The sequence below is a fragment of the Parasteatoda tepidariorum genome, chromosome 1 (assembly GCF_982258835.1).
Source record: "Parasteatoda tepidariorum strain Cologne lab strain chromosome 1, Ptep-v5.0, whole genome shotgun sequence".
Classification (NCBI taxonomy): Eukaryota; Metazoa; Arthropoda; class Arachnida; order Araneae; family Theridiidae; genus Parasteatoda; species Parasteatoda tepidariorum.
The window spans coordinates 26,780,763-26,807,387 of record NC_141755.1 but is presented as its reverse complement, the minus strand read 5'-3'; the positions used below and the strand labels follow the sequence as shown (position 1 = coordinate 26,807,387).

Genomic DNA, 26,625 nt, shown 5'->3' with positions numbered 1-26,625 from the left:
TCTATATGGGTCGTCCAGTTTTGTGCATAGTTTCGTATCTTATTCAGCACTGATTTAATGATTATTTACTAATTTTTTCTTACCCAGTACGAAGAATGGATATTATAAGCGAGTAATAAATAGATTTAGAAATAACTTTTTGTTTTGAAAAGCCTTAAATTTTAACATTTAAGCTTTTGAATCAAAATTGAGATTAAGAAACAATTGATTACTCTCTTGATTAAACTATGGGGATCATATTTTCCAGATTGATCCAACCTATAGGACACAATTAATGTTGGCCACTTGTCACAGGGTTACTAACTATAACAAGACGCGGTTTATAAAAAATATTTGTCAGTCACCACTCGATCACCAATACTTTCGTCGAAAATACGCCTTATTTTATTTCCCCGTGCACATTATTATTTTTCAAAAATAAATATGGAGGTATTATGAACAACAATATGCTATCGTGGTACTTAATGGAAGATATTGTTGATTTCCTTTCCGTGGACTTTAACATCAACGTCATCCTAACTATATATACTCATAGAGAAAAAGAGAGATGTGGGATTCGAACCAGGGACTGTACTTGCATGAGATCAGTTCCCTTACCATCATGTAGTTCAGGGGGCATACCTCAATTATTAGTTGGCACAAATTAATAAGCATATTTAGGTTATGCCTCTTAAACCATTAAGATTGACATCTAAGTAAGTAAATCTAATTATTCGAATATACTTTTTGGTTCGCTACTCTTGGTTACAAATTTCATTTTTGAGAAGATTATTTTCCAATATTCACTTTCGTGAAAGTTTTAACGAATTAATGAATAGTGAAATCTGTCACAAAACATATTTTCCTTGATTAAACGCATCTCTACTCAGTTTTTTGACCCTTCCAATACCGGGTCAAAGTTATAGTGAAGAAAATAGCCAATCGTTTATTTTTAGAATTTTTTCTTTCCCTTGTATTTCTGAAACTAAGCATACAAATAAAAGTTACTTTGGAATTAAAAAAAAATTGCTTATCTAAAGAAAACACGCTTTTTTTTTGCTTTTCAGAATCGCATTATATTCTGTGCCAATTAATAAATATTTTATTCTTTTATGAATGATAAATATAAATTTACAGTGTATATGCTACAATTATATTATAAAAAATTGAATTCAAAGCATAATAAAAAAAATAGTCTTAACTACAAAACTGATTATCTTATACCTATTTAGTTCAAGGGAAACTTAAATGTGTAACATTTTATTAAAAAAAAACCCAAATAAAATTCGAAACACCAATGTGTGTTTAAGATAAATATTCGAACCACTTATATGGAAAAGATGAAATGTTGCAAAATATATTTTATTCATTCAGACCGAATTCTACTAGTTTCAATGTGATGTATATAACATTGTAAAAAGGATCCCTTTTGTTCTAGAACGCCGCTGAATCTTTGTTCCCATAAGATTTCTCTTCTTAAATATCAACTACTTATAATTTGTATCCCGTTGATGTTCTATGAAAAGACTTTGAAAGGATTCAATAATGTGTAAATGGCAACAACATTTCTGCAGACGATCTTTCATTTATGATGAATTATTTTCCCAAAATGAATGTATATATTTCCTCTTTATTGAGATTTATTGAGTTCCAATGAGTGATGAACAATGAAGAAATGCACTTGTTTCCAGTACAGATAAGTTTTTTAATTTACATGTTTTAAAGTATAAACATAATTAGCGATAACTAATTAAGGACTTTAAAATAAATTCATACTCACAAGCTGTGCAAGGAATATTTAAACCATTTAAGATTTTATGTTTCAATGTAAGAATCACGTAATTATATAAGAATTTTAATAATTCAAACAAAGTAATTCTGATAAGTAATTCGCGTCTATTAAGAATTATTTTTATTATTTCTTAAATCTGTTGTTTTATATTTAACAACTTATCTAAAGAATGAGCACGTTGGAATTTTTAAATTTCTTGAAGTACTATTGCAACAAATACTTATGTAATCATAACATAGTAAATCACAACGTATAACTGCAGAGTAATGTAGTTATAAAATACAGGCGTTTCGCATAATCATCCAATACTTTGTCCGGCTTTATTGTAATACTGCTTAAAATTCATGAATGAGCAAACTTTAAAAAAAATAGCAATTCATTTTTGTACAATTCAGTAGCTTTTCATTTTTGGTGTATACGAAATTAAGTACAATGCATCGTTTAGCTATTATATAGCAAAATCTGAAAAAATGCCCAAAATATCGTTGTTTCCTTTATGCGTTCTGTAAAATCTGCTTATACTGCAGCAGTACATAAACCATCCTAACAAGAGATAAAAGGCCCCATTTCTTCCACCATCGGAATAATGGTTCATAGCATTCTAACCAAATGTCAATAGCTTATGAAATTTCGATTAATTTAAAAATACCTGGTTCTTATTACCGACATTTAATAGAAAATGAAGAGAATGAGCTATGGAAATTCAGACACTTGAGGAAAAATAGACTTTTGAGGGAAAAATAGCCCCGTTTAATTCATGACACTGGTAACAATCAGCTTGCTCAAATACACACTGCAGTACTGTTGTTGTACAAATACTTGGATGAGTATACTGTTCTCTTTCTTCCTATTCTCATTTGGCTCAATTTAATCAAGCCTTACCTTCCATTAAATGTAGTAGTATTTAGGAAAAATGCAGTAAAGGAGAATCGCGAAAATAAATTCTAAATGTGGATTATAAATATTTATCCTCATCTTAAAAATGAATGAAAAAAATTCCGAGAAAGTAGGTCACTATTTTAGCTAATCTTAATATTGATCTTGATTTCTAGGGGAAAAAAACAACATTGGTTTAGGAATCCACTGCTATCGACTATTTGTATGAAAAAAAAGAACTGAGGAAGGGAAATATCCAATATTTCTCAGTTTTATGAATGGGTTGTATGCAACAATAACAACAATCCAATGCCATTTTTATCCAATATCGACGTTCGATCATTCCATTGAGCATTTGTGCAGAAAGATGCGTGAACAGCCTCACGCCCTAGTCTATCCTAAAATCTCCAAATTTTTGGAGAAAGACAAGTAAAAAAAGAAACACTCTTACACGCTCAATAAGTTTGACATTGGAATAAAATGATTTCATTTTAGATAAACAGCACCAAAGAGACGCATTCCTTGCCTAGAATAGCGAGTTCGGTTGAAAATGGCGAGGGTGACTTCGACGAGTCAAATGGATTGCCTGTGTAGCTGCAGAGGGCTTTTTGATGTTTTGTGAAACGGGCATGGACACGGAAACAGTCGGATCGCATTTACCGGGGCAATAGTTTATAGTGGAAAATATTTCTATCTGTCCCAGTCTTTGAGAAGTGGATCAAATATCACTACCGTTTGAAGCTTACATGAATCTATGACGCTGACTGAAGTATTTCAGTAATGTTCTCTAACCCTTCTATTTCCTTGTTCTGATAGTTGCTCTTTAGTTTTCGGTAAGCTTATTTTGGCTTTCTCTAAAACCTCAAGTAGATGACAAACATAAGCATCCTTTTTAATAATATTCAAAGTTAATTTCAATATGATTATTTTTTAATTTGACACATGTTTAAATGACTCGTGAGCTGGCTGTTTTCCATGAATTTATTTTTAACATACTTACGCCGAACATTTTTTGTATTCTTATTTATTAAAAATAATAAGCGTCAAGTCTACTAAAAATCACTAAAAAAGCATCCCGTTTAAGAAGTTATGACTTAATTAAAAAAAAAATGAACATTTTGGAACCTATAGCAAATTATCAAAAACTATTAAATTTAGAATTGTGGGAAAGTTTGACGATAAGCAGTACTTATATGTATTTTTACAAATATATTTGTTAAATTAATATTATATAATTGATAAGTAACTAAACAAAATGGCGACAGGCCTGTGTAGGGGCCTGTGTAGGGGCCTGTGTAGGGCCTGTGTAGGGGGCAGGGAATTGTCCTTGCACCAGAAAGGTCCTGGGTTCGAATCCCGGGCAAAGCATGAATGTTTCTTTCTCTCTCTCTGTGTTCTATGTCCTTTCTCCTTTGTGTGTGAATGTGACCAGCCCTATAAACGGGTTGTGGTTGTGTGAATGGCGTGGCAGAAGTCGAATTCCTGGCCGTAGATGGCGCCACTGAAAAACAGGAACAATCGCACCCCCACTGCCTAAAAACAGGTATACGACAAAAAAAACTAAACAAAGTAAAATTCGTTTTCAGTAAGTTGTGAAAAGTTATTTACGAGAACTAAAAAAGACTGAAAAGTCTACAACTAAACTGAAAAGGCTACAACTAAAAATGCTGCACTACCAACCGAACACTTCATAGAATCTGCCCTTGATAAAGAGTGAAATTAGAAAATAATACCTTAAAATAATTATTGTAAAAGTAATTCCACTAATTTATGAGGGAATTATAAATTATATTTGGTTACCTACTGGTTTAGAACGTTTCTGACGAATTAAGCAATAATTTTTTCTTTAGACAACGTTAGCATCCTCGTATTTTTCCTCCTTTTATCTACTTTATGCGCAGATTTTTCAACCCCATTAGAAGAGCACAGGATATCATTTTCCATTACTCTTAAAATGTTAAATATCCCTCATGGTTACAGAATGCATGGAGTTTACTTACTGTACAATGAAGGAAAAATTGTGAGTGACAAGAATTTAGCGTTGACAAAGACAGTTTAGTCAAAAAATTTAAGTAAATCCTCAATTTTCCTCGAATATAAAGCAGTTTTTATTTAGCTACATGTCCCTCTCTTTATTACCTTTTAAATAAAAGGATTTTTGCTTCAGTTTTGGAGCACTAGGGATTTCTAGTAAATTTATCCTTTTTTGTGCGTTTTTTTTTTACCGTTCAATCAAGAAATTGACACCTGGGGATGTAGAATGTTATGATTAGAAAAGAAACAACTTTCTCGAGAATGATATAAAAAAAAGGATTCCTTTTTTTTTAAATTTTGTTCTTGGGATCATTTCAGTAACACCGAAACTAACTTTTTTTTTTTACCTTTTATATCTATTTTTGTCAATGCGCTTTCCGGGATATAAGAGATTTATAAGCTTTTTTTTTTCTTTTCTTTTTTAATGCTTGCTACTGATTTGGATTCACGAGTAAGAATATAATAGGACAGTTATTTTCGAGGCTTAAATGATTACAATAGATGGGGAATTAGGAAAATATAGTTTTTAAAAGAATAATACCGAGGAAAATTGAGTGAATGTAGTACAGATATTCTAACTCCTTTAGTATTGCATTCCATCATACATATAATTCTGACTTTAATAGTAAAGAGCAAACTAAGGCAGCAGTGGCGTGTTGTTTCTCTTAAATGGATCAAATAAGTCCAAATGGATCAAATAACCCATCAAAATAAGTTTCCCAGAAAGCAATGCTTTTTTTGAAGCTGTTCTTCAAGGTTTATTAATTGTAATATTCCGCAGGAACAAGAAATTTTGTACTCATAATATTTTGTTTTAATACAAGACTTTTGTAAGTAAGACCTTTCCAGACCTTCAAATGTTAACGATAACTTTTTTTTTGCCTCCCGTGAAAACACTATATCATATCATAGGTTGGTGAAATTCAATCCTCTTCTTTCCTATACTCACACCCCAGGGAAAATAAATTTCCCATGAAAGTTGGATAAATAAAAGTCAATCCAAAAATTCTTCTAGAAGAACTATTTTTCGTATATTGGCTTTGAGGTTCGAAATATTTGGGAAAACTTTTAAAAATTATTGGAATTAAACTACTCAACTTCTTAAGATCATTTTTATGGTCTTAAAATTTAATTTACAGTCTAAAACTTTTATGATTTTATTTAGAACAATTAAAATTGTTAAAATTGTTACAGCAATAAAAAAACAATTAAAATTGTTTTGTTATTGCTGTAACTGAAAAGAATTAAATAATTCTTTCTCGATTGACTCTTTCTTTATTGAAAAACGCGAACAGAAGAGAAAAAAAATGGGGTATTTACACTTCAAGAAGAAGATCACGGATACCCACACATGTCACCTGAGATGTCAACCCCAGCTTATCTTTTCTAAGCAGAATGACGTGTTAAAGTTGAGCTAAATTTCACCACATAAGTTAAAATGTTAATTAACGTGAAGTTAATTAAATACAGCCCCGTATCGCACACCGAATATTGAAATTAAATTCTTTCTCGTCTGCGTCTTTTACTTAACTTATATTTATTATTTATTTATTTTATTATAAGCGTGATATATTTTCGTGTATCTGGCAAGTTCGATGCATTAGTAGTTCAAAGCTATGTATTATAAGCTATGTAGAACATAATTATGCATTCGATGCATATTTAAGTTCTACATAGCTTCATGCCTGTCGTCGTGTTAAGTAAGAAATATCTAGCGAAATAATTGAAATCTTTGTGAAAGAATATAGAATGTGTCACGCAAGAGAATTGATACTTGGCAGTCTTTGCTTACTCGAAATAGAATGGAAAGAGCTGTTACAAATGTAAACAAATGCCACCTTTTAAACAACCAATCTGGATCGAGATACCAACACTACGTCACTTGCAGGTATTCCATGGTCAAGCCTCTTATTAAACTATTTTTCGAAATTATGAGTTTACTTTTCTTGAAATAAAATATTTGTCTCCTCACGGCATATAAATAGGATACATTTAAAAATTAGGCAATATTTCTTTTTGTTTTTGTAACTTAAAGATGAGGAAGCTAAGATGAAACAAAATAAATAAATAATAAAAAAACATCTAGAGCTTTCTTAGATATTTTTTGGCACGACACTTTATATGAATTAAAAAAAGTAAAGGAAATGTCACATGTTATTCATTTTCCCATAACTTCTAACATTTGAACATTAATCTAATGAATAAGGCCATGTACTCTCCCTCAATTGCTCTAGAGCATTTTTTTCCATAATCAGAATATCTAGGTCACAGACTAATCGAATAATTTGGCCTTTGAAAACAGCCGCCAATTTTGGTTTGCAATATCTCCAGAGTAGTGTAGGTTTAAGGCAAACACAGCCTAATTTAAGGTTTATTGCAATAAGCTTACGAAAATACAACATGATTCAATAATTTGTTTCAGTACTAAGGCATATAGGTTGATTGTCATAAGCCTAAAAATATCAGCAAAGTAAAAAAAAAAATATTGAATTTTTTCCAATTATATTCAAGCATTACAATATCCAAAAGAAGGGGGCAGGGTACTGTCCGTGCATCAGAAAGGTTCTGGGTTCGAATCCCGAGCAAGGCATGAATGTTCTTTCCTTCTCTGTACTATCTGTCCTCATTGTGGGAGCGAAGTTGGCCCACCTAATATAGTGCCCCTGAAAGGCAGGCCAACAAAATCGCCTTGTAATTGCCTGAATTGAGGGACGTTAACACAGGTGGGCATTGGGGGAAAAAATATTAAAAAAAACAATTAGGATTCGTGCCGATAAAATTTCGTGTTAAGGTTTTGATATCCATTTCGCATTCGTTCACACAACATTTAATCTATAGTTAGACATTTTATATTCATTCTTTATAAAATATTTATAATATATATTATATTTATAGATTTATTTTTTATAAAGTCTATTTCAAGTTCTAAGAAAGTAAATTAATTTTTACAGAAAACCGCTAACGTAAGCAACATTTTGATTTTACAGAAGTGCTTTTATTATATAATTTAGTATATTTTATCTCACTAGAATTAGAAATTTAATCTGTCAAACTATATCTGGATCAGTCGAAAAAAAAATCTTGGGATTTCTTAATTGAATAATTTTTAATTTTGATGTAAAACCAGTTAATGGTTCAAAACATAAATGATTATGTATAAATCGGAGGTTTGTGAGCGAAGCGAGCAGTATTTGTAGCCCTCTTCTAAGCTTATAATTAGTACTTACAGAAATTTTAAATCATTCGAAAAATTTTCATTAAAAATAATTTGCCATTATTAATTTAGAATCAAAATTTTTCTGAATTAAAAACTTATTAAATTTTACAATAAAGAGATTTTAAATAGGAATAAAAAATTAAATTTTACACTCTTATGTGTAACCATTGAGTAAAATGAATATAAGTATTAGATTAAAACTAGATATTTATTCACTTCGCAATCTATTTTCGATGTAATATTAGACTAGAGCAAACTTCTTTCCCTTGTTTAGAAGCACTAAATTCCTAAACTTTTATACCCTCGAAAGCTCTAGTTTTACGCAATAAATTTCTTCATTCAATTTCATCAGAATAGAATAGAGAAAAGAACTTTCTTTTTTTTTTAATTTTCACCACCAAGTTAGAAAATTAAAAAGACACATTATATCTTTCTCTCGAGGTACAAAACTTCTCAAGAGCTGTTCGCTAATTGCAAAGGCGCCATGCTTGGCGGCAATATTTTGTTTACAGAATCCCCCCCCCCCGACTCCTCCATGGAGGAAATGTGAATAAGTAAAATTCACAGCACAGAACTTGTCCCAGTTTTACTCAAAATTCTGCATTGTAATTCACTTATAAAAGAAGCAGTGCGAAGTTTATCGATATTTTTACCCCATCAACTGCTGTAGAAGAATCCATAAACTAGTGAATACAAAAGTCGGTAGTCTATAAATATTTTACGGTTCTTTATGATTCTACATTTTATGGAGTCGTATTTGATATTATTGTTGTCCGATATGATGCTTTATAGCATTTTTTACGTGCCCCCATTATGCAGAGTAACAAAAAACAAACTGTTGCAGATCCCGGAAATTGTTTTATAGAATTACTACTTTTTTTATAAGTGTCGACTGAATTTTATTCATTTCTAATACTATATGGTCAAGGTAACTGATATGAAAAATTTAGTGGAATCTTTATGTAGAGTGTTCTTTAAAGACCACCCTTAATATTTGTTTATTTTTGTTTTAAGCATAAAACAGAATTCAAGGCGCTCCTAAATTTTGACCAATCCACATTGAGAACAAGAAAAGCGGTGAAGTTTATGTTGTGAGATAAGAATTGCGTTTGTCTCTCGTTAAAAACCGGTTTAAAGCTTCCCATTCAAATAATTAGATCCCTTTAATCCCTTCCTTGCTTTTCCTGACCTTAGTAATGATTGATAATAGTTTTTCGTATATTGCATTTAAAAATAATTCATTTATGATTGCTTATATTGCATGATTTTTTTAAAATTTCATTTTTGCAAGGATTCTAAATTAAAGGCGATCATTACGGAAATTATTTAAATTATCAAAGAAAAAATTTTAATAGATAAAAATTATCTATTAAAATTTTTTCTTTGATAATTTAAATAATTTTTCTATGTGCTAATCCATATCGTGCAAATCCGCGGCTAAAATTATTTGCAAAGCAGGCAATTTATGTTTCTCTTTTCTATTTTATATTTCTTCTTAAATAAACATCTATCTTCAGAAACTATTTATGATCAATTTTTAAAATTATCCAGTATAATATTACCTTGCGCACATCCATTTCGGGCCCATCCTTGGTAACTAACAAATCAAAACTCAGAATAACAAATCACTTCAGCAGTGCAGTAAGAACGACACTTTAAAACCCTTTTGTTACACTCAATTTGCGCTTTTGTTTTCATCTTTTGTTTTCATATTTTGTAATCTGGCAATCTTTCTGCGAAAACATTTTTAAATCATTCTTGAAAAATAACCGTCCATGTAAGTTGTTATGATTTTGCTACTCGCTTTATAGTCCCCCCTTTTTAATGTTTTTTCTTTTTATTTTATTTTTTCTTTTTATTTTATTTTATTATCTGTTTTTACATGTTATATTTACTTTTTATGATCTATTTTTATGTAGTTATTTTATAAAAAAAATTTTTGAGTGCTCCTCACACTATTGTATTAATATATTTTGCTTTGGCTTTATTGATACAATATCAGAAAGCACTCTGTTTTGCGGATATAATCGTGTGGGCTGAAGAAAAGATTATATCTTTTTTTTCCGTTTTTTTTTCCGGTTTTTTAACTAACATTTCATTCATTTTTTTTTTTTTTTTTTTTTTTTTTAATAAAATGTTGTTTGTTATTTTTTTACTTATTATTTCCCACCCCCTTTTTTTCATATGTCTATAATTTTTCTTTGTTTTATTCTTCATTTTGAACTTATCTAATGAGTGCTGTTTACTAGCAGCTTAAGCGCAATAAATGATACTTATTGTTTTTCTTAACTTTCTTAGTGTTTTCTTGCATTTATTTTTTTATTATATATATATATATATATATATATATATATTGATATTTTTTATTGATATTGATATTTATATATATATATATATATATATATATATATATATATATATATATATATATATATATATATATATATATATATATTGATATTTTTTATTGATATTGATATTTATATATATATATATATATATATATATATATATATATATATATATATATATATATATATATATATATATATATATATATATATATATATATATATATATATATATATATTGATATTTTTTAATTATAAGAAACAGTCTAATAGTTTATAGTCTGTTAGAATATCAGAATTATATTTGTACTAAAATATAAAATTAAAAAAAAAATAGTTGGAAATTTTTTTTGTTCATTCAAGTTCAAAAATTTATTAATAATTAATTTCTTAAATTAAAGAAATTTCAATGACGAATAACTGTTTCTATTAGATCTAAATAACTGCAAACGCAAATTTTCAAATTTATTGATTGGAAATAAGCAGTGTTTGAAAGATTTTACCATTAACGAAGCAAAAGATGCCTGAGTTTCATGCTGTATTTCAAAATCATGTATTATTAAAATGCTAAATCTAATATTTATCACTTATTTTGATCTAAATTAACACAAAATAATGAAAAAAAGTATGGAAAATATGTTTAATAAAAACTCGGCGTCAAAGGGCTTAACACTCTTCGATGAGTTTTGTTTTGTACAGACGCAAAACGTTTTGAGATGTGTAGTAGAAGATCTAGATATCACCAGTTGAAAAATTAGTTATCCTTAAGTAAAATTACGGAAAGAATTTATAAATGCTATAGTAAAATTACGAAAAGAATTTATACTTCATCTCTGGATTTGAGAATGCTCAGGAAATTGTTAGAAAATGAGTTCACGAGTTAGACGTCGGAATCGGTTTAATCCATTTTAGGTCAAGCATACAAAGTTTTATAAAATGTGGTATTATTTTCATTAAAATTACGGACACACAAAAAAAGTTTCATGCTTGAAAAATAAGCTTTTATTTTGGAAATTTAAAGGTGAGTATATGCACCATTAGCCAAATCAATGGACGAATACATTTAATTTTGCACTAGTTTTTTTTAAATGAAATCTGTTTCGTTTTTATTTTATTTACAGAGCTTGCTGCGTTAATTCTTAATAAAAACATATGACTGGTATAAACAACAAATGGAATAATTATACATTTTCAAAAAGTCAAAATTGTTGATAATCGTTTCAAGTAAAAAAAAAAAAAAGAGAGAAACTAGCATCGCTTAAAAATTTTTCAACAGAAAGTGTTCACTTCATTTGAATTATTAATATCTTATTGATATTTTAAGAACCCTTGACTATAGCAGGAAAATGAAGTTATTGAAAATTATGCGTTGCAGTGTTCATGAAATTTTTTTTTTATTGAAATGGAGGGTTTACGAAATTGGTAAAGATTAGATATTGGAAGACAGTGGCCATGGATAGGAGGCACTGGCGTTTGTCAAGTGTTGAGGCAGCCAAGGCCTGCAAGGGGCTGTTGCGCTGACAAGGAAGAAGAAGAAGTTTACGCACCTTTGGCCGAAAATGGGTTCAGCTGTTTTCGATTACGGATTCAATAGCGCAAATACAAAAATTTTGGGGGGGGGGATTTTGACTTTGGAATTTTACCCGCTTTTTTAGAATGTTAATAAGGTTTTCAATCAGGTTCGAGTAAGGTGGTTTTGCAGGCTAATCATAATATAATAGGTTGTGTAAGTGCTTATAAAACAAATCATTTTTATAACCTGATAAACTTTGCTGTTGTCATTTTGAAAATGAGGCATCAGCATCATCATATGACGATGTTTTCTGAAGGGCAACCCCTGAATATCAGGAATGCTAAAAATAAACATGCTGGTTCATGTTAGTTGCTATTTCAGTACTCTAATAAAAATTAAGGAATTAAAACCGTCACCAAAACATTAGTATTATTTCAGATAAAAGATGCGATTCACGAAATTTTTTTGTGTGAATATTTTTTGTCTGTGGAGCTTATTTACAATATATGAACAGTTAAAAATTTAATCAGTTTTTGAATTATTGTCAAAAATTTCTTTCTAAAAAGATTGTTTTTGTTCATACGAGCTTACTATCGGTATTCTAAATATTAATTTTTAGTATGTCTCAAAATGGCTTTGGATTAAGTTTAAGATACTTTACAGAAGTTAAATAGACATTTTCTTTCGTAAGTTCTATTTTCTACGAGTGATAGTTTTGAACTTGTATACATTTCAATTAGATTTGTATTAATTTTTAAATACCGAAGATTGCTAATTGCTTACAAAAGATTGTATTTGCACACTGTTGGTTTAAATATTCCACATTAAGAAGATTTGTTATTAACGTTTTTTTTGTTGCAAAAACTGCATATTGTATATAAATATTAACCTGTATCGCAAAAATAATTTTTTTTTGCATTCGAAATTTAAATAGAAATTGCTGCCATAATCACATATTTCTCAAAAAGGTTTTAAGTCTGAAAAACACTTAAGTCATCGATCGGAATGGGCCTTTTTATCTTTTTTTTCAAAAACATAAAATTTACTTTTTTAAAAGCATAAGTAACAAATTAAATAACTTAAAAATCAAAAATGGGAATCTAACATAAAATAACAGTAAAAATGTGTATGAAAAATTACTTTTAGGTCTCACGAAATGTTCATAATAACCTAACATAGATTCAATTAAAAATTTAAAGTTAAGGCTGACATAGTTTTTGGGGAACCAAAAGCTTACATTCCATTCACATTTTTACTGTTATCAAGTTTAGAGCGTAAAATAACAGTTAAAATGTGTGTGCAATGTGAGCTTTTGGTCCCCCAAAAACTGTGACAGCCTTAACTTTAAATTTTTAATCGAATCTTTGTTTGGATATTATGAAAATTTCGTGAGTCCTAAAAGTCACGTTTCATTCATATTTTTACTGTTATTTTACATTTTAAATTTTACAATTTTGAACTTAGGAAACAAAATTTGTATAGCAGTTTTACTGAAAAAAAAGTTATAAGTTTAAATTTTTGACCCCAAACTCAAAAATGAAATTTTAGGCTCATTTCTAAAAACCTAGATATTTTTTAATTTGATTAAAGCAATTTTTTATAAACTTGAAAAAAACGAAAAATTCGTTATATATCCTAATACAGGTTACTACATTTTTCAATACCGGAAGAATATTGGACACAATTTATTTATTCATGGTGAATTTATTGTTGAAATTTATACTTTTAGTCAATATGTTATTGAAAACTTAAATATATTTATCGTGGTCGCACAATAGCGCGTAAAACGATAGACGGGAGCCATGTTGTCCGTGATCATAGAATTGGATGCCCCATATCCAGTAAATATAATCTTAGGATATAAGATAAAAGTTTCTATTCTAGTTCAAAACATAAGATAAAAGTATCCTTTAGATATAAGAAGAAAGTTTACATTCTTCTCCATTCTAGAGTATTAATTCATCAATATTCTTAAAAAGCTTCTAGTTCGTAAACATGATTAAAAGAAATATATATTAATTATAATAAGTGAAATAATACTCAAAATATAAAACTTTAATTATGTTATGGTTAAAATTATACATTAAGAAAGTTTCAAAGTTTAAAACATGATAAAAGGACCAAAACATAAATTATAATAAATAGTTAGAAATATTTATCATAATATATTATAGAAGGCCTGTTTTCTTGACACTTTTATTTTTGTTTAATTTAATTTTGTAGTGTTTAGTTCACGTGATAACGGGTGAAACCCTTATCCGAAAACTCCTTCTAGTAGCCTAATCCTATTAGTCTTATATGATAGAAGGCCGTAAATACAATAATAGTATTTGACAAAAAAAACTCAAAAGATCCCACTTAAATACCTACAAATACACAAATCAATGTGAAATAATTGTTTTGGATTAGTCCTGAAAGTTTCAGAACATTGCATTAATTACAAATTTCAACATAAGATTAATTTTTCTTAAATTGAGTAAAGAAAGAGATTAAAATTCTTGCATTCTAGGGTAATATTCTATTCATATGTTTTGAGAGCCTTCTGGAAAGAAATTTTATTTTTTTGTTGGGCTTAAAATAACCAATGATAAATTAACTCAAATATCTGAAAATATATTTCACAGTATTCGGCATTTCATACGCGGTTTATAAAACACATTTATCTTACTGAATATCATCAATATACATTTCCAGACAATGTGTTTTTTGATCAATTTATAAGAAATGGCAATCCTAGGCGATATAATAAAATCTATTTGTTGCTGTAAGATCATTTTTCTAGAAAAGAATATTTTTGTGGTTCTATAATATGGCTTATATATTCGTACATGGCACAAAATATTACATTTCAGTAATGCAATGTAAATAATTGTAGCTGTAAACATATATAGCAAGACAAGTTTTTACAATAAAATGTAATGCTACTTAGTTTTCAGAACGAAACAAAAAGTAATGTACCAGAAAATAAACTATAAAGCTAAGTATACGAGAAAGAGTATTTCATGCTCGATGGCATATTTCTAATGCATTACATACAATGGAATTGATAGAATAATAATTTGATTTTTGTTTTCGAAATAGTAAATCTTATTGCATATTAGATATTTTATTAAATCTGCAGGGTATTTTAAACAAGACTGTTGATTTATTAAACAGTTGTAACAGGAAAAGTGTCAGGGTTAAACAATTTTTTTTGCTAGAATTCCTGGTTATAGCTCAAAAACTTTTAATAAGATGGCGCTGATAGTGGTAGATTCGTGAATTAAAGAAACCCGTGAATTGAAGAAAATTCGTAAATTAAAGAAAAATTTATGATTTTTCAAGTTCTTTCAATAAATAAAAACACTTTACGAAAACCCATCAATTATATTTCGAATTTGTAAAAAGATTTTCTTAACGTCAAAATACATTGAAGGAAACAGTGGAAGGAACAATAAATAATATTTTTTTCGTTACAATATATTCCATTTTATATGCAATAATTATAGAGCGCCATTTGTCAAAAATTTTTTAAACTGAAATCGGAACACAGAGAAAAAAAATATTATGCCTTGTCACATTAATTTGCTTACAACATTTTACGTTAGGGCTCATGTAAACCCTTGTTGTACAATTCGAAATCCACATTTTTTGCAGTGATATTTTTAATTTTCAAATAGTTTCTTGATTTAATAATTACACTTTATTCTAATTATTTAGAGAAATTGTGTGTGTAATATATCCTTTGTTTAATTTATTCAGAATTATTTTAATCATAATTTTTAAAAAAATTGAAAAAATATATAAAAATAACGTGATTAATAGAGAAAACTTATCAGGATTTATCTTTTGAGATTTTCGGCAAGAAAGATATTTTATTTACTTTATTAACTGCGTTAGACAGTCGTTTGAATAATGGGTTCACTGCTATCAATATTCATCTCTGTAGCCAAGTAATTTTGAACCCAAGCAAGAAAAGGATTCTCTTGGATCAAGCATTGGGACAAACTAGCTTTCGTGGAAGATTTTTTGATGTAACCAACCCACATTTGCGTCATATAGAGAGGAAGACATCGCCTGACTCTTATTTTATGTCAGCACTGTGGTCAGTGCAAGTCGGGTGCGAAATTCGTATTGATCAGCCATTGTTGGGATTCGAACCTGGATCACCACATTGGGAGGCAAGTGATCTATCCCCTGAGCCACCACGTCCCGAACAAGAAAGGTTTGTTTATTTTATTTAATTGCCGTCGTTGAACAGACGATCCAATTTTTTGGGTTTGTGACAATTAATGTTCAACTCCGTTGCCTTGTAATTTTGACCCTAATTCAGAAGACAAGGGAACTCCTGGATCAATTATTGGGAGAAATTTTACCACCACAGAGGACTTTTTGGTGGAACTAACTCGCATCTGCGTGACATTAATACCTACTGCGAAAACCACGAATACCTCCCACTGTTAGCTTGGTAGCAAGGGGACTCTAACATATGGTTCGTCTGCGACTGAGGATATTTTACGTCAGCACTGCTTTCGACGCAAGCTGGATGACGATTCGTATTGATCAGCCATGCTGGAATTCAAACTCGATTCCCATTATTAGAGGACGAACGAACTATCCCCTGAGCCAGTGTGAAGATATTAAGCAATATCATAATTTGTATATGCAGCAGAAAGATATTACGCAATATCTTAATTAGTATATGCAGCAGGAAGATATTATGCAATGTCATAATTTGCATATGCGGCAGAAAGATATTATGCAATATCATAATTTGTATATGCAGCAGAAAGATATTATGCAATATTATAATTTGTATATGCTCCGGTAATCACACCATCAACCAGAGAGTGCCCAGTGTTGGTTTGGCTTTATCATCTTACTTGAAACTAACTGAAAACCTTATGAGCATCTTAGAATAGCTGTTAAAATTCCAAATTCCGAATCCGACGTCCCTGCAAAAGACTTGCGAACTCATTTTCTAACGTATTCTAGAGCATTCTCAAATCCAAGGGTGGTGTAAACGCTATTAATTTATGTTTTTAGTAATTGTTGTATCTTTACTCCAGTGCCATTTACAGTAACGTTTTGCAACAGTCAGAGTCGCAATAAACAAGCTTTTGAAAGGTTGTGGTGGAGCTCTCTCTCTCTTGTCGTATTCCATTTTCCAGATTCAGAAAAATTACTATTTTTAGGTCTTACCAGCGATATTACAGTCCACGCTAATTAGAAGTGAAGATTCATGGATAAATTACCCCTCCCTTCTTTTTGTTACCCCGCACCAACAGTAATTTTACCTGGGGAAACTAATTTTTCTAAAGGTGATCTAGATCTCCTACTACGCATCTCTAAATGTTTTGCGTCGGCACGAAACAATAAAATTCACCGAAGAGTGTTTAGCCCTTTGACGCAGGGTTTTTATTAAGTATTAATTTAGGTCAAAATAAGTGAAAAATATTATATTTAGCATTTTAATAATTCATGGTTTTGAAATACAGCATGAAACGCAGGTATCCTTTTCTGTGGTTAAAGTATAATCCTTCAAACAGGGTTCACTTCCAAACAATAATATTTCAAATTTGTAGTTATTTAGATCTAAGAGAGACAGTTATTTATCATTGAAATTTCAATTTAAGAAATCAATTAGTGATAAACGTTTGAATATTCATATTAAATATATATTCATGAGGAAACAGTTTTCAAACTACGTTTTTTTTATTTTATATTTTAGTAGAACTAATACTCTAACACATTTTTTTAGTAACTATTAGTCTGCTTTTTTATAATTAAAACTACCAAAATATATTTTTGCTTGGAATTAGAGCGTTAGAAAAAAGATATAGAAGGGACATCGGTGTCCTATCAACGATTAGAAGAGTTAAAAATAAAATTTCAAATTATTTAAAATGTTTCAACACAAAAAATACTTTTATCTGGGACTGCTAAGAAAAGTCTCTTTAAAGAAATTACCACACTAATATATTTTCTACATTTTACAAACTTTTGCGTTTATAAAAACAAATGTTTCTGGCAACGAATTTTTCAAAATAATTTTTCGCTTTTGAATGATCATTTTTCTACAACTGCTCTCAACTACAGATAAAAGTCAAAGTCATAAGAGGAAAAAAAAAATAATTATCCGAGATCCCGGGGTACAGAGATCCCTGCATATCGTTAATTTTAATTCCGTTGAATGAAAAGTAGATTTATTCGAGTTCGAAAACAAACTTAAATGTAATACAAGAATGTCATGTGTTGTATAAGGCCAAGGAGACTGGTTGGAGCGATATCATATCCATTTGTTCACACACCCTCTTTGGATGTTGTTTGTATTTATTTGTCTAAAGGAACATAGGAATCATCGATCAAACGGGGTGGGCTCATTATTCTTTTCTTGTTTATCTTGTGTTGAGAAAGGAGGCATCAATTCTCGAGTGCCATCCAGAGGAACAACTTTAGAATGTTTTGGGGGATCTGCGGTATCACAGCGAGAAGATTTATTTCGGGGCGTTTTTGAAATATTTGTTATCAAATGTAATTACGGTAAACATGAATAAGTAATATAATATAGTATGAGTGAAGCAATGGTGCGTTAAGTTTATGAAAATTTGTTGAATAAATTGCTTATAAAAAAAGAAATCATTAATTTATGGAAGATGTGAAAAATATTAATTTAAATAAGTTTGAGTTTGAAGCTATTTTTACGAAGCAATTTATTTGATCTCCAGAGGCTAAGCTCCCTCTTCGCAGCCGCTCTCCAAAGCCGATGATAGCATCGCACAAAATAGGCATAAAACATGGCATAAAACAGTTTTTTCTTCAGGAAAACTGAAATTTTTCACTTATATATGTACTAAAAATAATTGTTTCCTTACGCTAATGCCCCCATTTTCCACATTAAAATACTTCTCTTATGATTGCGTTAAGATCTATTTGCTTAAATGAGTAATTATTTTCTTAAAATTACATCTAAAATTAAAAGTATATCCATTGCAAATTTAGTTAGTTTACAAACGTAATTTAATAATTCGCTTACCGAACCGACGGACATGTTAAATACAATTTTTGCATGCATCACATTATGCATGAAGCTGATCGTTCAGTTCTAAATCATTTAACGAATCTCTTTAACTGTTGTTTGTAACAGTATATTAATGTAATTTGCACAGAAAAATAATTGTGTTGTTTCCAATTCCAGCTGGGATAGCGGAGCTATACCAAATCCATGAGGTCGTGAGTTTTCCAAAAATCAAGGAAAAGGAGAGGTCTCTCAAGAACCTCTTCCATGGTGAAATCCAGGAAATCAAGTAGATGGTGAGGACTAGTCCCGCTGGAGTTGCACTTTTTACAAGTTGGAAAAAGTTTAATTTGTCCACTGAAAGTGAGGCTCTTAGTACGCCCACTGACAAATCTACAGATAGCAGTTTGGTCTGCACGTGTACCCTGAAGGTCAAGGGCTCCTCCGGAAAAATGATTGTAAAACGATTAATAAGACTTGACACTGATTTAAATAACGTGTCTTAAAATGTAGAGCAAAATTACATTTATAATAATAATTTAAAACAAAAAAAGCAAAACCAAAACAATATGGAAATCAACGAGGCAAACTGGATGCTACCATGTGATTTTCCGATCAGAAAAATACACCTACAACAATGGATAACTGTGTTAGACAATTATGTTTCTTATGTTGTACAGAGATCTGTTCTACATATTCAGAAAAATTTTAATGCATTTCTTTAAAACTTTAGTTCCATTACCTTAACTTAGTATTTTAAAGGGAAGCACTATAATTGTTCAAACAGTATCATATTTTAGAAATAAATTTAATGATTGCATTTTAGATTAAGGCAAGTAAATTTGAGATTAAGGCAAGTAATTACCGGTGCTGATAAATTTTCCTTCGTGTTTTGATTTTATAATCAAAATTACATCTTTACTGATACTACGCATCAGATAGCTATACAATTTTTCATCGTTTCCCAAGTGCTACAAGATGAGTTTATGGCTAATGAGAATTTATCACAGTTTTAAAGTTTTATTACTTTGCTCAAATCAATAAATATGCTTACAATTCAATTTTAGTTAAAATTACTATCATTGATATCTATTTATTACGCGTCGATTTAGATGCGGTAATAGTTTTTGTAAAATGAGTGAACCACGGCATTAAACAATATTCAGTGGGCAGAGAACTTATTAAAATCAGAAAATCTCCATCCTTTCCAATTTTTAGGTGATCAGACAGTGTAACTTTCCTAACAATAGATAATGATAATAGATAGATATGACAATACATAATAGATAGATCACAAATGTTTTTCATTTACACAGAACTGTATTCTCTTCTTATCGCCATTTTGCGCCATTTTCATAATTAGATAGAGAGTGCTGGTTAAAACCGCAAAAAACTTAACGTAACTACTTAATAACTGATACAAACTAACAACAGTTATAAAAATAGTATACTATTCGTTAAAAAAAGCGTTATTTTATGCTCAGCCTGTGAAAAACAGCCTTAAATCTAAAATAAACTATAACTTCTTCACTAGCGTTAAGAACATGTAGCATTAAATGTCCCTTTGGTACCTAGCATAATGCTTTTACAAGATCTTTGTTAATATTAAAGTCACGAACACGTAACTAGCAGAAGGGCGTTCTTCGCCAAGAAAAGTAATTTGTTTCATTACAAAGGAGAAAAAAAAAACTTTCTTTTATATACTTTGATAAGTAAAGCGGAAGAATAAGTGAAAATGGAAGGCATCATCAGCTCTAAAAATGTTATAGAAAACTTTGCTTATTTTTGCAAATTGGATATTGAAATGAATGGTAATATCTGATCATTATGAATTTAGGTAAGAATGTCATGCAGCAAAATTGTTTTTGATGTGCTTCGCATGGTTGTCATACTATTTTGCTGGAGTAAAATTGAGTTAGCAAGCCTCCTTTGAAACATTTAATTTACATTTCGATTTTGTTTTGAAACAGAATCACGGAACAAACACGAAAAGGTTTTAAAAAATTGGGATATTTAACTAATATTGAAAAAAAATGTCATTAAATTATTTTTCTCTCAAATGATGACAAAAAATTTGAGTTTACGAAAGCAGTTTTTATGAGAATTGTAAACCTAAAAATTTTCTTAATCATGATTTTTAAGTATTTATTTACAATAAAGTATTATTATTTTTTTTAAAACTTTAGGGGCCGGGATAGCCTGGGCGCTGGGCCTATGTCCGAGAGTTCGTGGGTTCAAACCCCGCCGGCCGAAGACTCCTCATGTTGTAAAGTGACTGATGCACGTTAAATCTGACGAGTCGTAAAAGTCCTCCATGATCCCATAACAAATCAATACCTCTGGGGGTACTGTATTGGAGATCGATGGTTCTCTGATTCAGGTCAAAATTACGACCTGTGGATGAATGAATGAATGGATGTATGAATGGTCCACCCCATAAACGGGTGCGACGTATGGTGTGGCAGAAGTCAAATTCTTGGCCATAGATGGCGCCACTGAAAAGCAAGAAACTCACGCTCTGCCTTAAATTTGCTCGGTTTCACCAAGCAGGCCTGCCCGTGTGGCAAGTGACATTAGAAACAACAGCAACAAAATTTTAGGCAGTAATTATTGTTGATGCGTCTATTTCTATGCCTATTTCTTTCCTACTGCAGATCGTTTTTATTTTAAACGAAAAAAGCATATTTTACTAGACCACATGTACTGGCTCAAGCATTTCCAGCTGAAACGGTTTGATAAAAATAGTTTTGTATTCAGGTATTGGGGGAGAAGGGAGCAAAGAGTAAAGAATACGAGTGAGTGGATGTCATTAACGCTGTCAAAATGTTAGAATGAAAAGCTTTGTGTTTCCACACTTAGCGTAATGAAGAATGTATAAAAATGTTCACTGAATTAAGTTCTTCGTATCAAACGTAATTTATTTATTGATATGAGAGAGGAAAGTAATAAATGCATTGCTACCTAATCTCCTGAGAAATAAAATAGCAATTTTAATGCATAGTGTTACTGAATTCGCTTGAATCTGTTAACTATTGTAGAAGACTATGAGGTAAGAATCTGTTTCTACTTAAAAAGTACCCTTTTATAAGTTAAAGAAGAAATCAGTGATTTTTTTTATTTCTTATTATCTGAGAATCGATATATTATTGAACTGATAAAATTTACTAAGTGTTTTCATTTATAAACTTTCAAGTTTATTATTAACCCTTATATCTAAATATATGAGTATCATTTAACGAAATTTTTTTATAGGAACTAATTGAGTAGCTTCAATATTGCTTGAAATAATTTTTAAAAAACATGAAAATCATTTAACGAGTTGCGATTTTATAATGAATCAAATTAACTGAAATATTTTAAACAAATAAAAAAAGTTATTTTTTTAAACTTATTTTTTTATTATTGAACTAATATATATCATTGTAAAAGTTACTACTTATTTCTCTAATAGATATAATATTAAAAGTGAAAACTTTTTAAAATAAATTAAGGAAGCAGATTTAAAGCAATCAATTCTTTTGTTATTAGTTATAGCAGTTTTGTTTACATTTATAGCATTGCTTTTTAAATTTAGAAGATTTTAAGACTTGCATTGCTTGAATAAAAAAAACTCCTAGTTTCTGAATAAAATAGACTGCTTTATTGTAGTTTTGATATTCGGTACATAATAGATGTAAATATGTGCTACTTATTTTCAATTGACTTCAAATTTTTTTTTTGAATTAAGAATAATTCTGAGTGTGAATGTCTTTCCTCTCACAATTTTGAGACTATTTAAACGGTGTTTGAAAATAATTTATATGTTGCTCTTGAAATATTCTCTTTTCTAAACATACCAATAGTTTAAAAGTAATAGTTAAAAAAAAGAAGAAAATTAAAGCTTTATGTATATTAAAATTACTGATTTTTAGGAATGTATGCACTATTTCTCTAATTTTTTTTTTACCACAAGTTATATTGTTGAAAAGTTTCGAAAATAATTTTAGAGCTGCAATTAATTTTTAGTATTCTTCATCATTTTATATAAATTAAGAATGAATATTTTTTCAATTTATCTTTTTTTTATTTTCACTTTTATGTTTAACTTCTCTACTTAACGAGATGTTAAGCCGTCAATAATATTGAGGTAATGAACACGGGTATATAATTTTAACGTAATGAACATTATGGTTACCAGTGAGTTTATGGTTATAGGAAGTAAAAAATAATTGAATGTACATAATTGTCTTCTTTTTTAATAGATAATGGGGAAAAAAACATCATTTTGCTTCAAAAATCATAAAAGTGGAAAGAACGAAGAAGAAAGTAGAAACCTCCTAACATTAACAGATGTACATAGAAACTTTTATAAGAATGTTTTCCTAAGAAAGTTTTTATTAGCAACAGAAAATAGAATATGAATATTTTCACTCAAAAATTATTCTAATAATATTATACCTATACTACTATAGTACTCAAACCTATTGTTTACGAGGTTTATGAAACGGTTTAGTATGATATAGGTAAAAGCTGAGATGTTAATTAAAGCCTTTTAAATTATAAGTTTGTGAAATAGTTCTTATTATACATTTTAAATGTTTGTTTTAATTGTGAAAGGAGTGTGACTAGTCCCATAATCTAGTGCGAAAGTGCACTAAAGTACGTAATCTAGTGCACGATCGGAGATCTCTTCCCTTTTAAATTAGGCCGGAAGCGTTACGAATAAACCTGGTCTAGTCATAGTCTGAAAAAGAAAATAGTCGTTGCTAAAATAGTTACTGCCTTATTTGAAAAAAAGGGAAATTTTTAGTTTATTTTATAAAAGAGGATGCAGAATTAGTTAAGGTATCCAACTCGTTTCGACAACCTTTTTCTAAAAATTTCAATGTAAAATTTAAAAAAAAGCTGGTTTATTTGTTTCATTATGAGTAAAAACTTTTAAAACAAGGAAAACATTATTTTTATTATTATTTTATGTGGGCATTTTTAGGTAAAAAAAATAATGGTTTTTTTTGTAAAAGAAAATTCGTAAAAACAATTCTACCGCCTAAAACAAAAAATCGTAAGAGGATTTTATTTAGAAGGTTATCAACTATGTTTTATTGAACTCATACCTTAAAATCAAGTGCATTATACTGCTGAGTTAGGGATCAATATAGCTTAAAAAGCAAATTTTTGAAAAATTCTGCACTTGTCTTTGTGAAATAAACATGCACAAAAAATAAAATTCTACTTTTTTCTCTTAATCTGCAGTTTAAACCATGCGTGCTATAATAATAAACTCTCATGAAAAATTGTAGACAATCATTTTAAAAGCAACATGAGATATCATGCTTAAGGTGGTGTAAAACGTGAAAAAATATGATTTTGAAATAAACGCATTTAAGGACTTAAAATCATTGATCTATCCACTATTATCACCTAGCACAAAATCTGCCTTTAACTATGTTAATAATGGAAGTACAAACAAAAGTAAAGTATTTTTAGAAAGCTAAGAGCACAGGAATTCTAACAAACTGATTTCAAAAAAATTTGCCCAAAATCATGTTTTCATACTAGTCAGATAAATTGGCTTCGTGATTTTTGTTTGAAATTGTGTTTGAAATAAAAACTCAATGAAGCTCAAATTTACTTCCATATTCCAATTGCTTTAACTGTTTTTGTTTCAATAAATTTAAAGCATACTTTAAGATTAAAAATGCTTCATCAAGTTTAATATTCTTTAATATTTATTAAAGTAGTATTATTTTCAAACTTTATCACTTTACCGACTAAAACTTGTCTATTTAAATTCTTCGCTGTTAACTTAATCTAAAAGGCATAAACAGCAACAGATTGAAAAGAATTTATATACACATATTATTTAAAGAAATTGGAAGAAAATGTTTGAATTATTATGTATAAAAAAGAATTACCAGTAGTTTCGTTCTTTCCCCAAATACTTTACTGCATCTAAATCAAAAAGAAAAACACTCTCATGAACATATGGATGAAAAATAATTACAATACATACAATGTCAAAGAACTTAGTTTATAATTTGAAACATTTCTTTTTTTTGAAAAATATCTTTTTCCTCAGAGTGATCTATAGAAGGGTTTCATGAAAAATTGTTAATTCTCTTCAAATGAAAATAACATTATCTTACAAATATTATTAAAATAATATTTGAATAACAAAGAAATGTAAGATTTAATTTTTTTTGCACGGAAAAACTGACAAATGGTTTAAACCAAATACTTCTAAGCATTTAATTCGTCTGACATTTAGCATTTTTAGAGATGTTTTAACATATATTAATTACAAAACTTATCTTGAAAATTCGATGTTCGATTAATTTCTACAGCCTCTGGTGAATGTCAACATTCACGTAATCTCTCAAGAGAATGTTTGAAGTTCAGTCATGATCCTCTTACAGACTTAATTATCACTCTTACATTAAAATGTCAACATTCCGTAGTAAATGTAGAATAAAAAAATTCGTCTACATTGCTTTCCTATTACAATCCTTCCGTCAGTGCATGCTAAATGTCAACATTTCCCAGCGTCAGAAAATGTAGCAAAATGTAAAAAAAAAAATCGAACAGAATCGATGTGAATATCCCCATTCTTTATTCGACTATGTTAATACTAAAAATTACCAAATAATCTATGCAAGTATTGGCAGTTTCCAAAGAAAATATGTGAATATTGACTTTCATCAAAACAACCAAGTGAATATAATATTCACGAAAGCAACTATGTGAATGATGTAGACATTCACCAAAGCAACTATATCTAAATATCGATATATAAAGTGACTGTGTGAATGTGAACAATGAACATTCACCAAAGCCGTTATGTGAATATCAATATTCTTATAGCCGAGGATTGACAACATTCAGTTATTAGGTGTTTCACAGTTGCATAGACATTTTGATACAGTATATGGTTGCTGTGTTTTTAATCAGACAAATTTTTCAAGTTTGGTGGAATACTTTCGTCAGTGTTTTGTAAACATATTTCGCCAGTATTTTGTAAAACACCAGTTCCTGAAAAAATTGTTTATACAGTATATGCAGTAGAATTAGTGCAATTATTTTTTCACTCTTACATTATTTATATGTAAAATATGCGAAACTCGTCACTTTCAATTAATTAGTTAATAATCTCGAAACTATTTATTTTCGTTTACTTTGAATTTTAGATGACATTGGTAAGACAAAGAACAATAAGCAATTAATTTAAATGCAGTAATTTTTATTTCATATTCTTTGAGCGTAAAGTGCACGCTCAAAGTTTTTTTTGTTAAAAAGTTTTTAATTTTTTATAATATTTCCTTCGAAGCTTTAGGAAGATACTTCTTTAATAACTGCTAATAACTTTCCAAATAATAACAAAAGATACTTTCCTATAGCGTAAATACTGCTATAATTTGTTTGTATTTTTATGTATATATATGTATATATATATATATATATATATATATATATATATATATATATATATATATATATATATATATATATATATATATATATATATATATATATATATATATATATATATATATATATTTTAAAGAAATAGCATTTTAAAATTTATGGTTTACTTTTACTCTTGGCTTGTCTGTACTCACTTTATTCTGTACTTTAAATTTTAAATTACCTATAGAGGTGAAAAAGAATTTTTCGTGAAGTTTTTCGCCCTTGTATGAACCCGCCTAAAAAACGTAGCATCTAAATATCTAAAATATTAGCTTGAAATTTATGTAAGTATGACAGCTACTTTTAACACATTTCTCTTAAAACGTACCGATTGTTTGTTCCTATTCATTCTAACAATATTAAAACATTTATAACATTATCATTCTTGAAATGTTGCAATATTTTTCTCAGCAATGTTGCAAT

General features: G+C 29.2%; 1 protein-coding gene across 2 annotated transcripts in view; it reads right to left on the bottom strand.

Annotated features, from left to right (window-relative positions):
* The window catches only part of LOC107450287 (5-hydroxytryptamine receptor 2C), a 415,063-nt gene that overhangs the window by 44,454 nt on the left and 343,984 nt on the right, over positions 1 to 26,625 (bottom strand). For both annotated transcript variants that reach the window (XM_071180097.2, XM_016066045.4), the window contains one exon: positions 24,654 to 24,690. The gene's annotated coding sequence lies outside the window, so the exon portion shown is untranslated. The remainder of the gene's footprint in view (positions 1 to 24,653; positions 24,691 to 26,625) is intronic.